Source organism: Vicugna pacos, chromosome 13 (genome assembly GCF_048564905.1).
Source record: "Vicugna pacos chromosome 13, VicPac4, whole genome shotgun sequence".
Lineage (NCBI taxonomy): Eukaryota > Metazoa > Chordata > Mammalia > Artiodactyla > Camelidae > Vicugna > Vicugna pacos.
This window is the reverse complement of record NC_132999.1, coordinates 2507604-2523896: the sequence shown is the minus strand read 5'-3', so window position 1 is coordinate 2523896 and position 16293 is coordinate 2507604.

Sequence of the window (16293 nt, the reverse complement as noted above, 5' to 3'; positions counted from 1 at the left end):
AGTGGTCATGAAAATGTTTTACTGCCTAATCTAGTTCACTTCACCCTCAATGAAACTGTGATTCCTAAAACACAAACCTAAGAAAGATGCACATCGGGCAGCTTGAGAAAGGTCGGCTAATTCATCAAGAGCCTGATATAAAAGTAAGTTTCACCAGTAAGCTTGTCTGCTCCATCTGGTGCCAATAACTCAATCCTCTGAATGGATGATATATTGAATAAAGGAATCTTTTCAAATTCATGGAGTACTTCACTTCTCATCTTTCCAATGTATCATTTGCTACAAGGATTCATTCTATCACTTTAGAGTCAGCAAATGGATTATTGTGCCAAGTCAGTATTCTAAAGGTGCTGAGATAAAAACTGCATTCTCTTCCTGAACATCCAATCAGGACGATGGTCATATTTTAGAACCAGTTGACTATGTATCCTGGGGTATCCAGAAGCTCTCTTACACAGAAAACTGAATACAACATTCTTCAATGAGGTTTTAACTTTCTATTCTTTGTCAGCAATTGTTATATAATAAAGAGACAATGGACTTGTAATTGGGGAGGAGGAAAATAACTCAATTTAAACAGTCATGTACATCTGGGAAATTTAACTCTGTAATCACAAAATTGTAGACTCAACAGCTCACGATGGAACTCACTCCTCTTGGTTTATTACTCAATAGGAATCTATGAGACTATAATAACAGTCACATTCTACATTGCAAATTTGTTTTCCATGGATCTGAATTTGCTGGTGACCAATTCTGAAAGCCGATTAACCTTTGTGAAACTTACTGAGTTCATTTTTCTGACCTCAGCACCATATTGAAAGAATCAGCACAAGATCTGCTGAAGGTCCTTGCGGAATCTTCATGGTGAAGAGGAAAGGGTGACAATAGAAATAAAAGCAAAAATAAACAAATGGGACCCAATTAAACTTACAAACATTTGCACAACAAAGGAAACCATAAACAAAACAAAACGACAACCTATGGAATGGGAGAAAAAACTTGCAAAAGATGAGACTGACAAGGGCTTGATATGCAGAATATATAAACAGCTCATATGACTTAATAACAAAAAACAGACAACCCAATCCAAAAATGGGCAGAAGACCTAAACAAGCAGTTTTCCAATGAACACATACAAATGGCCAATCGGCACATGAAAAAATGCTCAGCATCACTAATTACCAGAGAAATGCAACTCAAAACTACAATGAGGTATCACCTCACACCAGTCAGAATGGCCATCATTCAAATGTCCACAAACGATAAATGCTGGAGAGGCTGTGGAGAAAAGGGAACCCTCCCACACAGCTGGTGGGAATGCAGTTTGGTGCAGCCATTATGGAAAACAGTATGGATATTCCTCAAAAGACTAAAAATAGACTTACCATATTATCCAGCAATCCCACTCTTAGGCATATATCCATAGGGAACCTTAATTCAAAAAGACACCTGCACCTCAATGCTCATAGCAACACTATATACAATAATGGAGACTTGGAAACAACCTAAATGTCCATGGACAGATGACTGGATAAAGAAGTTGTGGTATGTGTATACAATGGAATACTACTCGGCCATAAAAAATAATAAAATAATGTCATTTGCAGCAACATGGATGTCCCTGGAGAATGTCATTCTAAGTGAAGTAAGTTGAGAAAGAAAAATATCATGTAATATCACTCATATGTGTAATCTAAAAAAAAGACAAATGAACTTATATATAAAACAGAAACATACTCACAGGCATAGAAAACAAACTTATGGTTACCAGCGGGGAGGCAGGTGGGAAGGGACAGACTAGGAGTTCAAGATTTGCAGATACTGACAGGTATATATAAAATAGATAAACAAGTCTATACATAGCCCAGGGAACTATATTCAATATCTTGTAGTAGCTCATGGTGAAAAAGAATATTAAAATGAATATATGCATATTCCTGCGTGACTGAAGCAATGTGCTGTACACCAGAAGTTGACACAACATTGTAAACAGACAATACTTCAGTTAAAATAATTAATTAATTAATTAATTAATTAGATTCAAAAGATGAAAACAAGAGGAAGGGGTGAGCTTGTCCTTTTGCCCTCTGCACAGAGAAGAACTGAACAGTGGTCACAAAGGAAGCTTGGTGTTGATATAGTCACGGGTGATGGACAAGGGAAACAAGCCTGCCATTTGCACAGTGATGAGCCTTGTTCTCCTCTGATGTGCAGATCTTACTCAGAAGATGGTACCCATCCGTTGCACTGGCCAGTAACAAATTGAAGAGACTGAGCTTCTGCTGTTGGAAGCCTGGAGACTGACAGTGTGAGCTCTCTGAATGAGGGTATTGAAGGCTGAAGGCACTGTGAAAGGAGCTGATATGTTTAAATTATTTTCCATGTCATTGTTCAGTGCAAGACTCTTCACATGTGTTAAGAGAGTAACAATGTCACTTCCCTTAAAGATCTTTTCATAGGAGAATGGACCAGATAATCTCTACAGGTTCCCCCCTGCACCAGTAAGTCTCAGTCCTCTGTGCTCAGCAAAGGCTTGTAGCTCTAGGTCTTTGTGAGGGAACAGAAGAATACTGTGGTAGGCTCTCTGCTCTCAGGGAGCTTATGATAGGATAAAAGCGTAGACGGAAGTATACCTTGCCAGCAATATACTCCACTACAAATAAGGACCCAAATACATGGCACTCAGATGCCTGTCAGTGTGTTTCACTTTTGTATCTTCAGTATCTTCAAAGTGCCTGGCATGTTGTAGATGACCTGCAAATATTTTTGAATAATTGAATGATTTTACATAAAATATACTCTGGTCAAGAGTATACATTTCAAAATTGAATTGGTTTACTTCAAAAAGTTACATACAGTATGATTTCATTTATATAACATTCTTGAAAGGACAACAGAGTAGAAGTGGAGAAAAGATTAGTGATTGCCAGGAGCTGGTAAAGACAGGCAGGGAGGTGACTGCATGAGTGTAGCACAAGGAATCTTGCGATGGAACTGCTCTGTATTTTAATTGTGGTCTTGACCCCATGAATCGACACATGTGATCACATTGCCTAAAAGTAAATACACACACACAAATGAGTGCACGTAAAATTGGTGAAACCTAAGTAAAGTGGTGAAATGTGCCAGTGTCAGCATCCTGTTGGCGATTCTGTACCACAGTTAAACTGAGGAAAACTGGGTGACGAGCACAGAGACTCTGCCTTATACCTCACAGCTGCATGGGAATCTGTAATTACTGCAGAATAAAAAGTAGAGAAAAACAGCAAAAGCCTGAATAAGCTTATTGGAGAAGGGCTCATATAGACGTAGGACTGAGGTAGGATTTGGGTGGGAAGAGAGGGGAGGGCATGCATGATGCAGGGAATGGGCTGGAAAGTCGGCTTATGAGAATCTCCAAGCGACAGTGGGCGGTGGTAATATGGAGGAAGCTGGCTGCATGGTTTTGAGCAGAGAAAGGATGAATTTTAGAGTCTGACCTCCTCCCACACTCTCATTTGCACGAAGGCAGCAAGCTCCCTACTCTCTGCATGCAGGGTTCCTCGTCTGTACCACGGAGGGCGCGATACAGCATTTAAGGAGCTAAGGTATACAGAGAGCCTAGCTCAGATTTTGGCACCCGCTCAGTATTTAGCAAGTGTCCATTCCTTTCCCTTGCCCTTGGACACAGTCCTATATGTAAACCAGGGGTTCCTGGGTCGAGTCCAGGGCAGTTTACTGCACATTCTCAGTGTCAGGGACGCCGAGGAGGAGGATAGTGCCAGGAGCAGAGACCCATCACCCATCACTGCGCTTAGCTTCAGCCTAGGCCCCGTTTGAGGACAGAAAGTGCCCTGAATCTGCACTGAAAAGCATGTGTGATCTAGCAAGAGAGGAGACAAAGCCTGCAGAGCAGCGGGTCGCAGCGGCGGTCAGCAGCCAGGGCCGCCGCGGCCCCCTGGGTTTGTTTGCTGCTTCTGCTTCCTCTGGACGAGGCAGGGAAATAAAGGCAGGATGTCCTCCGGGCAGTGGCAGCCTGGTCCAGGCCGAGCCCGCGCAGAGCACCTCTGCTCAGGTCCTGGGCGCGGCTGGCCAGGAGCCGAACTGCTGGGGGACCAGCTGGCCTCGGAAGGATACTGCCTTTCGGCAACTGCAGCAGCGGCGAGAACAACACAGAAAACTTTACAAATAAAATGTTTGCTCACATACCGACAATTTTCTTAAATCTACATTGAAAATTAGTACCAATTTGGAGACCGATGAAAGATCTAAAATAATAACTTTCCAAGGAGTGTTTCTCCCTCATTTCCTCCAATTTCCAAAGTCAAAGTGATTGCCGTTTTGAAATCTCGGTTTGTGTGTGTGTGTGTGTGTGTGTGTGTGTGTGTGTTTCTGTCTCTGAGTGTGTTTGGGTACGTGGGCGTGCGTGTGTTTTGTCTACAGTGAGCATTGGAGCATTTTCTGCTGTTTTGCTCCGAGGAAGAAAGCCAGACTGGAGAGACGAAGCCCTGGGCTGGCAGGATACCGTGCTGTAGATACAGCATGTGATGATGCAGGCGTTTACCGACAGGCATGAGCTGCGGCGGGGCGGATTCCAGGACCCAGCAGTGCGAGGCACGCTTGCAGCGACCGCTGCGGTAGGACCGCGTTTACCGAGATGCACCGGGAAAGCTGACGAGCAGATCGCACGCCCAGAAAGGGATCTAAACTGACTTCCAAATTTCTGCTGCTTTCGGGTAATGAAGACCTAACACTCCGGACTCTTAAACAAAATCTCTGTCAAAACGGGCAGTTAGGGTGCGATCCGGTCAGAAACATCAGCTGGGAAAATAAGTCCAGATTATTCGTTACGGCGGTAGTGCTTTTGGTTTTGTGTGTGTGTGTGTGTGTGTGTGTGTGTGTGTGTTGGTTCGGTCTGGGCTGCAATTGATACATCAGGCAATCCAATTGTGAAAAACAATGTCTGTGTCACTGAAACGGCCTCCAGGCATCCAGTGTATATCTACATTGGGGTTAAACATCTTGTGTGAAGATGTGGCAGCACACCCTATAAAAGGTATTATTGAGGAATATAGACTTTCTGTAATAACCAAACAGTAAAGAATATAGCTTTTTAAAGGGCTCCCCATGGCTGATCTCATGACTCAAAGACAAGACACTGTGCTGCAAGGGAAGTAATAAAATCTGGTGGATACTCTGGGCTAGCTTGTGACAAATCATATCAAAGTATTATTAAAGAAAGAACTTGAGACCCAAGACTATTATTGATTCTTGACAGAATTTCTTATAAATAAAGTGTTGCAATCAGGTCCTGGACTTGCCAAGGTCCTGGTAGAATTCTTCCTATTATAGGGGAGGCTGCAAAATCGTAAGGCTCCGTTAGTGAGAGCCAGAAGCCTTGGTGCACAGAGCCACAAGGACGGGTCACGCTCAAAAGAGAGCCAGCAAGAACACAATTTCCAGAGGCCTTTCAAGGCACTCTTGGCAGATCTCTTTTTGAAATGGGAAGAGCTGCCTCCGAGCTTCCACGGGAGGCGGGCAGTCTGTGCCCTGACTGTGTTAGCAGAATGAATCTGTGACCCTTCAGAGCACCGAGGACACACCTCCATTAGTGTCCATATTCTTACAGGGAAGAGCCTGATACAGTCAACTGAAATGACAGGGTGATAAATATAAAACCACGATCATCAATAAGACTGGAATGTAAAAGCACTTAGTTTCAGCCTAAGTAACTCGCACAAAGTTTGGTTTCAAGAACCAATGCGTCATCCATCACTGCTCTACCTTCTGTTGACAAAGTAATTGTAAGATATCTAGAATGGAGGTTCAATACGAGCTGACATTTTTGAAAGGAGGAATTGTGCACCGTACTTACTCATTAAATGCATTTTTCCTCTACTAAAGATGTTTCCTTTTTTAGTTTATGTATGAATAACTTTAACTAAAGTTCCCTTGACACCCTGACTTTGCTCTGAATAGCACCTATGTTCATTAACATAAAACCTGAAAGAAAATAATTTTAATGTAGTTTCTTTAACACTTCAAAAGCCTCTAACAAATTGATTGAGCACAATTATGCATTCTAAAGGGAATTATAAAGAGATCACAGAAGGTTGAAAAGTTTTAGTTAAAAAAAAACTTTGGGGTGAAAAAGAAAAGAAAAATTGGCAGTTAATGTGAAAGTTTGATGCACATTGAATAAAAGTAAACTTGGACATTTTAGGCATTTTTTATTTTCCTATAAATGCAGTGTTCACAGAGAAGAATAAACAAGAGCCCATAGCAAAATGAGGCTCAGATAATTTGATAGAATGAGGTGTGTTCTATATCAGTGTATGGATTTTGGAGTCAGGCTTGGGTTTGAATTTCTGCTCTGCCACTTGCTAGTTGTATGATGATGAAAAAGTTACTATTTTTCTATGACTCAATTTCCTCATTTGTAGCTTATGTGAGAATTAATACAATTTTTCAAGCATTTAACATTCTGCTTCACACATTCAAGCCATTTAACAATTTAATCCTCCCAATCCCTATTCCAAGCAAATTCTGCAATGGCTAGTTCTCCCTTTCTTAAATCCTACAGAATTTTGGGGGGGAAGAAAAAATGTTTCTCATTAAGGTTCCAGGGTAAAAATAGGAAAACTTTTCTCCTAAGATGGGGGCATCAACTCAGGCTGAAATTCCTACCTCTGCACCTGCAAGGGTGATCATTCTTGGAATTCCTCTGTTGCACATGTTGTTCTCAGTCCTACTGCTTTTTGCAAAGTTCAGTTATCTCCTACCTTCTCCAAGGAGCCATTCCAGATTCTTCCAGGTAGATTCCCACCCCTCTTGTGACTTACTGTTTACGTTAATTTCCACCCTATTGTGAGTTTCTGAAGATCAGTATCTTATTTGCCTTTGTACCCCACAGTTCCCGGCAGTGGCCTTTTCTGGTGGTAAACACTCAAGAAATGTACATTGATTGTCGATCAATTACACTTCAATCAATCGATCGATCAATCAGTCCATACATGTACATTGAAGGTCTTATAAAACCAGGCTAAGGGTACAGTGCCAGAACATGGAATAAAATCTTTAAGCAGCTGAACCATGGTACCGGCCCTTTTTTTTTTTTTTTGCAATTACTATCCCTGTGACCAACAGGCAGAGCTGCTGAAAGTCAGTCAAAACCATTTCCTGAGCCCTAAAGCTTTATGAATCAGGAATATGCAAGAGAAACAAAATGCTGTGCACAAACCTTGGAGAAACTTGCTACCTCACTGAGAAAATATACATGAGGGGGATGTTAAAAACACACCACCACCATATGTAGGTTATAAATCTTAGACTGCCAGGCAATAAACTTCAGCGGATATGTTCCTGGTCTCCCCAAGCCATTGTACACAGTTATAGTGCACAGAGTGTATCAGGAAAACTATATTGGACCTGTTGCTCTGCATGGGGCTAGATTTACATTTAGCTAGAACATCCAGGCGACCAGAACAAGTCTTTTCTCTTTGTTTCAAGTGACAGCACCTCCTAGTGGTCAATTACCTGAGCTCTGGAGACTGTCAGCCTTGGTCACCTTGCTGGGTCTCTTTTTTTCCCAGTGTGACCTTGGACAAGTCACTCAATCTCTCTGTGTTGTCCTTTCCTCTTCTGCAAAATGAGAGTGAAAATGGAATCTTTCTCATAGCATTTCGGGTGGGGAGGAGATTAACTTAGTAAATCCAAGGGAAGCACTTGAACAGTACCTGGCCCTCAGTGAGCACTCAGTAAGCACTATTTATCCTTAATTGTTTCCTGGAGAGCAGCGCATTTTGGCAAGAACACCATTTATGAGGGCTCTTGACTTCTTGGCAAAATTTGTTCTCCCAAATTTATGGGCTCACCTTCTGCCTTAATGCTGGTTGGATTTCCCCGGTGCTCTAAATTACACGGCCTCATGGGTTAAAGCTGAAAGGACATGAAGGAGAACGAGGGAGCGGGGCCTAGGAGTGGTACCTACAGCCAGTCTTACTTAGAAACCGGTGAGAATTATGAAATGGGGATGCTGAAGGGGTTGGTATCACAGATGATGTCAACCATTTAACTGAGGGCTTGGGGTTGGGAGCTGCAGACCTCGGGTGTGTTGATCATGCCATAGTAACGGTTTGCCCTGTATTTTGCATGCCCATCTATATGCTTCCAAAAGCTCTCCATTACAAGTTTCATGATCCCCATTTTAGAGTAGAGTAAACTGAGGCTCTGGGATGTTAGAGGGATAGCACGTGTTGAATTCAGGATTGGAACCCAATTCTGACTTCAAACTCATTAGTCTTTCAAAGATGCTCTTCTCCCTTTGAAATACTTCTCAAAGTAGGAGAAACTGTGCTTTGCCAGGAATCAAATTTAGGACCTACCTTTCACCCTGCACACAGGTTAAAGTCATCAGTAAATTTTCTCTAGAATCGAGACAGCAACTGATTTTAACCAGAATCCAGTCTAGATGTCACTGGCACTAAGGAAAGAACCTCTGATTCTTCACCTTGATCCTTTCTCTGCCCCAGCACAAAATTTATGAGACAAAAATCAAATACTCTTTTGTGGTTCAGATGCTCTGTTTCTGCCTTCTGCAGCAGCACTGGGGTCCCTGGGGCACCTGAACCCATTTATTTTCCATCTGTTTCTTGCCTTCCTAAAGCAGTTTTATGGGACCCCAGAAGGCTTTGTTTCTCTCGATTAGAAAGAGGAGAAGCACGCAAAGACACACAGGATGCACCAGAAACTCTGCAGGTCGGCAAGGAAGATAAACAGACTCAAGAGCCCAAAAATGCTGACATCTGATCCTACAGCCCTTCCGTACGTGGTGGCCTGGCTGCCTTTTGCCTGCAGGACTACAGTTCCAGAAGACTGGTGCCTCAGAATCCATTTGGGGTGGGAGGTTGGGGAGGGAGCTGGCTTTGCCAGAGAGAGGGTGAAGCTTAAGATGCTGTTAAGAAATAAGAAAGGCATACCAGTTGGTGGGACGTGGTGGCGGTTCATCCATAATGTTAAAATGTAAAGAAGAGTTGGAAATGCCGGGTACTCAGCAGTCTTGGCGAATCCATTTTCTCCTTGAAGATGGCCTCAGGCTTAACCCTCTGAAGCAAGAACATGTAAAGCCCATTATTTTGTATCACCGACTGGCTGCTCCTGGGGAAAGTTTCTCTTAGGAAACCCTGGATGGCGTTTCCCTAGAGCCCTGCCAGGTTTAATGGCTCCTATTTGGATCCAATTAGGACTGGCCTGGGAAACTGGGAGAATGCGAAATCGACAGGGGTGGGAAGATGCAGTAGAGAGCAAAAGGGGCTCATTCGTCGCTTTCAGAGGGCAGAGGGGCCTCGTTCATAGCTTTTCAGGTGTCTGGAAACAGCGCTTGCTCATGACTTCTCTGACTTCGAATTGTTATGAGAGCCAATTATTCCACCTATTAAGGTTTTAATGTGGCACCAATAAGTCAAAACCGGTTTAACAGCTAAGAATTATAGTTGGTGTAAAATGTTTGAATTTGGGCTAATAATATATACTAAGTTATTAGACAGATGAGATTTAAAATGACTAAAGTAAGAAATTGGGCTTATAATGGACACATTAATAGACCACTAAACTGACTTTAAAGGCTCTGGCAGGCACAGTCAAGACACCAAATATATAGCAATGCCATTCATCTTGGGCTTCCCCATCTTGCCACCTCACAGGATTTCCAACACCTCTAGCACACTGATAAGTGCTTGTTATATATTACCCAGGCGTGCTGTCTTTTGAATTAAAAGACAAGAGCAGGCATCTGCTATTTCGTTGGGTTGGGGCATCTTTCCTTATTTTGATGCTGCAATGCTAAGTTGACTTCTCCAGATTGTATGAGGAACCATGAACTTTCTTCTAATTTCAGAAAAACCCTTTTGCTACCAGAAGCTAAATATTTAAAATAGCTTGAGAAAAAGCCTCCCAGGACAGCTTCTGTTAGACTAAAGTGACTGGTGGCTTAGAGACCAGACCTAATTTGCCACTGCTACCTCTGCCAGGCCAAAGGCCATCACCATTCATTGACACACCAAATATTTCTTGAACAACTTCGTTAAGCTGGGCACTGCTGCAGTTACTGAGAATATGGTAGCAAACAAAATACGTCTTATCTGGGCCCTCATGGGGGTTAAGGTTTTATGGAAGAGATACCTATTAAACAAATAACAACAAAAATAGCTAATTATAGCATGCTTACCATGTGGGACCTATGGAAGAGGGAAAGGGTCCAGTAATAGTTCTCTGAGGAACGACAGTCAGAATTCTGATCACACAGAGGATTCATTCAAGTGAAAAAAGAAGGTGGAGTGGGAGGCAGGGAAGGGATGTATACAAAGTGCTTAAAGCAGAAAAGAGCTCTTCTACTCACCAAAAGGAAAGGAGTGTGATTAACAGAGACCACTTCATGGAGAATATGGTAAAGATTGAGGGTTTTGCTTTAAGAGCAACCAGAGGTCATTGAAAATATTTAAGCAGAGGAGCCATGTGGTTAAGTTCGAGCTTTTAAAAATACTGCTGTTACTGCTATATGGAAAATAGATTGAGGGATCAAGAGAGACAGCTAGAAGTGTAATTAGGAAGCAATTTCAGTGATCCACGTGTGAGATGATCAAGGTCTGAGTCAGGATCAGAGTGCTGACAGTGGAAGGAAAGAGCACTAGAAGGAATCGAGATCCATTTTGAAAGTAGGATCAATATGGCCTGTGATGAATAGGATACAGGGATGGAGAGAGAGGCAGTTGTCAAGAACGACTCCCAGATTTCTGGCATGAGGAACTGAATGGATAGAGATGCTATTTAACCACCTGAGCTTATGGTAGGGGCATAAATCCATAAGGAAATTCCATTAAAAGCCCGTCAATCCCTTGTCTATGGCAATAGCTCAATTTTCTGGAAGCCTTGTTGACGAAGAACTTAGTTAAGTAAGAGATAACACTTCCATGGGAGCCAAAATAGATATCATAAAATTCATGAGATAAAATTGTGGACTTTAATATAGAAAAACCCCTTAACCTGTCAATCAAAATCACCTCTTACTCTTCCTTTAAACGTAGTGTATTGGACTTTCTCATATAGCACATAAGTAGCTGTAGAAATAATGACACAGAGCAATATAGAGAAACAAGTGACTGACTCAAAAAGTAAGTAGAAGCATCCATGAGAATATGGAAATAAAATGAAAGCATGTAATTTGCGGTCGGAGAAAGCATGTCTGGGAAATGGGGAGTTTTCATTGCTTTGATCAGATTTGCCCAAGAAAGAGATTCTTTCTTCCAATTTTCCCTATATGACTTGACTTGTTAAAATAATTTCTATTATTGCTTTTATTTTTCCTTTTTCTTTTCGTTCTTCTTAGTTCCGTCCTGCCTTTCCCTGCTCTTATCTTTGTTTTGCACTTTTTCCTTGGAAATTACAAAATTAGAGTTTCATTAATTATAATTAGATCTGTGAGAAAAGGCACAGCGAAGGTTGGGAGAATTTCTTTAAAGTCAGCAAATACACGAAAGAAGGCTGTAAGAACCTCTCTGAAATCCTGTTAGAGACTCACTAGGCTATGATATGAAAATCCTACAGACTCTTGTTTATCTTTGTATCCTCAGATTTTAGCACAATACCTAGGAATATTGATTTAAAGTTTCTTTAGCGAACAAGTATAATGATTACCTAAATAGATAATATTGAATTATGAGAAAGGGTGATGGGATTACTATGGCAAGGACAGTTGTAAAGGTCATGGCTGGAAGGGCAACTTAAACAAAAGTGGCAAAGAAAGGTTTTTGATTATATAGGAGAAGACTTTTCTTATTGTCAGGGTAAAATATTTTTTTCATGATACATCACCCAGGGAGATTGTAGCATCTCTTTCTTTTGGCATTTAATTTAATTTGATTTTTTTTTATTATAGAACAAATAATGTTACAACAAATTGAAATAAGAAGAGAACATGAACCCAAACCCATAGAAATTTAATAAATTAAACTCCCATTTATGTGATATTTTTCCTAGTCCCTGTTTATACACACACACACACACACACACAGAGAGTAGTATTGACAAATGGTAACCATAGTATATAAACAATTAAGGGTTTTGATTCTTTATGTTAATATTATATCACAAACTTTGTACATAATGTTCACAATTATAATTTTAATGGCTTTTCAAAAATTCTATCAATTTGAAAATGATGATCTGAGCACTTATCCACATTTCAGAAAACTCATTGAGATAGCAATAAAAATACATTAAAAGGAATATTTCAAAATCCATTAATATATTTGTTCATCCATTCATTCAACAAATATCTATTGAGTGCCAGTCATACATTAGACACTTGTATAGACTTTGGATACACAGTGGGAGTAAGAATTGGTCTTTGGTCTCATACTGATTACAATCTAATGGGATGGGAGATATTCTTCCCAGGGACTTCAGAAAGATTCTGAAAGAAGGTCAGAAATGGGCTTTGGTGCACAGTTCAGAACAATTAAATAAAGGAATGCCTATAGCATAGGTCCCTCCACCCCTCACAGAAGTACAGAATAGCGTTTGCCTCTATCTTAACGAGTACGTGGGAACTGATTTCTAAACTGTTAGATTTATCTTGAAGGGTCCTGACTGGGAGATCGGGATTAAAGAAAGAGACCTGAGCTGTGGAGATAATTCTAGACCCACACAACAGTCCAAAGCATGGGTGGAATTGGGGGGAAAGCCAGCTCCAGGCTGGCACAAGAATGAAGTAGAGAAATCACTTTACTCTGGCTGTGGAGTAAATCCTCCCTTTCAATGGTTTTTTCTGGGAGTACTGAGCCTCCCTGAGTATTTTCTGTCTACACACTCGCAGGGAAGCCTGACTGTTATAAGCACGGCCTGCTGTCAGTCTTTCCAGGAAGAGGAAGAGTCCTTTGGTAAATCAAATAGAGGAATGAAAACAAAAAATTTGCCATCAATTTATGCTAATCACACAGTCCTCATTTACCCAGGCTAATAGCTACCATCCAGTTGCATTAAGGAGGGCTACCAAAGTAAGCAAATTAGAACAAATAACCCCAGGGAAATAGAGCTAGTGTAAGTAACAGATGAGATCCTAAAAGGAAATCTAGTTGGTATCTTGGGAGATACTCAAGAAGATATTACATCATTGAGTACAATTAGACCACTTTAAAAGAGAAGTAATCAGGAAGTTAGATTTTTCAAAAATTTAATAAAAGTTCTAAAATTTTTAAAAAATCAATAGAAGAATTCAATAATGAATGAATATGGTTGAAAATGAATTTGGGTGATTTGGAAGAAAAAATTGAGAAAAATCTCCCAAAACTAAGTAATAAGAGACTAGAAACCATGAGACAATATAAAAGACATGAAAGGTCAAACCAGAATAGACCAAAATAACTAATTAGAATTCCTGAGGAAAATATGTTCTTTCTCACAGATGGGAGATACAATCAAGTTACAGATGACAATTTATCTGAGCTAAAGGCATAATTGATTAGGCAAACTGAAACAAAGACTTGAATGCATTTTTATGAGATTTTAGAACTTAAGAGCAATAAAAAATCCTACAAAGTCCCAGAGGGGGAAAAATAGATTATTTATAAAGGACAAAAATCAGATTAACATCATGCTGTTTAATCAGAAGTGAAAAATAGCAAGTAACTATCAATCCTATTGGAAATCTCACACAAACTTCAGGATGTATTCCAGCAAAACAAAACCGAAATCCTGAAAAGTGTAGGAAGTGGGATTGAAGCACAATTGTATCAATACAGGGCAGTAAAAAGAGAAGACAGTTGTGCAGCCAGTCTAATAAGCCATGGGCAAAATGAGGGAGTGTGCTATGAAAGACTGTCTTGAATAAGCAAACCAAGTCTACTACAAATCACAGGATTCAAAAATTGATAAAATAAGATAATTTGTCTTTTCCTTTTCTCAGTGAGAAAAACAAAGGCATTTAGCAGTTTTAGGATAAACCAGACACAGTGACAGCCATAGTCCTGCTAACAAACACCCTGTAAGGCAGCAGAGCTAAGAAATAAGAATTCATTTGCTCTTGATGCTTCGAGTAGACATTCTCCTGCAAGTGGTAGAAATTAAGTGACATAGAATAATATTTACATTACAATGATGTTACAGGTGTTTGTTTATTTTGAATTTATAGAATCAACTTACAGACAAAGCAGAGCAGACACTTATAATTACAGATTAAGTAAATGTAATTGTATAATTAATAGAAGCTGAAATGTAGAGGAAGGGGAGGAGGGAAATTGATGGAAAAAGCCATGTTCACTGATTTTCTGGCTTATCTAGTGAGGAGTCAATAGATAGTCTCCAAATTGACAAATAAAGAATAAATAGAAGCCTAGATGTATTATTTAGCTATAAATGTAACTAGAAGTACAAATAACACAACGAATAAGCCTGAAAGATAAAAGTGCATCAAAATACTAACATTTTATAGTTTTGCATAGATACAATCTAAAGTTGATAAATCAAGAAATAGATATACATTGCATAGAATTTACACAGCAGTTCACGGTGGATGGAACTTGACTGCCATTACAACCTTGTTATATTATTCATTTTCAGCAGATGACTCAGGAGAATAGCTCTCAGGAATAAGTAATAAAGGGGCTCATAACTTGATTCAGCTTCGTGTCTAATTCCTCCAGGAGGAGAAGACTGCCCAGGGTTTTTGTGTTGTTGCCTGATTTTCATTCCCATGAGAAGCAGATCCTGACAGGATGCCCAGCTCTGATGCAATGAGGACAAAAGGAGAACCGTCTTAAGGAGAAGAAACGACTAGTGACTGTAAGAATTTTCTAATGAAAATTAAGTACCCTGGGGAGTACAGAAAGCACTATGAAGACTGTATCCAAAGTCTTGATTCTTGGTGATGTGTTCCGGATAGGACACAGAAGAAAGGATCTTCTTAGGATCTTTCAAAGTGCGGGCATCCTTCTCAAGCTTTGGGACTTGAGTTTTGCTAGTTAGGCCACATTTGTGTATCCAAATACATTTAACTGATTTTGAGAAAAGATTTCACTTGAGGCAGTTAATGGTATTCATCAATCAAATGCAATGTAGATCCTCTCTGAACAATTCAAATGGCACTTTAAAGAAAATCCAAGCCTGCTATTGGGGCCCTCCCTCTTAAGAATATTGGGCAAAGAAAGACTTAGAAATAGACTATACCTGAATGCTCAGGGCACAGTGTACTAGGTGCACATCGCCAGCAGCTGCCAAAGCCTTGGGCTGTGCTCTCTGCTGCTACCCTAACGTGCATCAGTGTGAAGCCAGACAGACCAGAGCACAGATTATGCCTCCCTCATAAACTGTGTGACCTTTGGCAATTATAAACCCTCTCCAAATCTCATTTTCCTTATCTGCAAATTGGACATATTGAATATAATTGGACATAACCTGCCTACTTCATTGATTTGTTACAGTAATTAAAAGGGATCAGTTGTTAAAAGTTCTCTGTAAATTTTAATGTGCTCTATTTATTACTGCTGTTATTATCATCCACACCATTTGGGATAGATTGCAAGAAAACTCTTCCACTTGGCCTGTTCTGCTCTCTTTTGGTTTTGTCTAGCACTGAGTAAGTGTATCAATGGTATAAGATTTCAAAAGGTTATGCCAGCTCATTGGCTTTCTTGCTCCCAGATCAAAGAGGCTTCTCAAACTGACCACGCCAGTGCCATGGAATTTAAGTTTCCTTGCTAAACCATCACATTACAGTTCCAATTTGGAATCCTTGAGGTTGGCTACTTCCATAAGCCAACCTCACATTGGGTAGTTCTTTTTCCACCCTTCATTTCCAAGCCCTTCATCTTGTATTATTTCTAAACACGTCTCTCTCTCTATGGTCAATGGTTTGAAAATTTCTCTGTCTCTTTGATTTACTGATCCTTTTGGCCCTTTGTCTTTTACCTGAACTCTTGCATCACTAATAATCTGTCATTAGATGCTTAACAAATTACCAGAATCCCTTTCGTGCAAAGCAAATACTTATAGGTCTGCCCAGGAAAAGTCATGTTTCTATTAAATTGGACTTGCAACTATAGACAGAAAATACACCTTTTGTGATAGATCTCTAAATCAAATGGAGAATGCATCTCCAGGCATTTTCTCACCTCATTAGCCATTCAGAACTATGAATTGAGTAATACTTAATTACTTACGTATTTTTCTAGTTAATAAATGAAGTAAAATGAGAGGTAATAGTCTATTACTTTTATTAGTTTGCAACGCTGCACCAAGCACTGTAGAGAGCACTGAAGA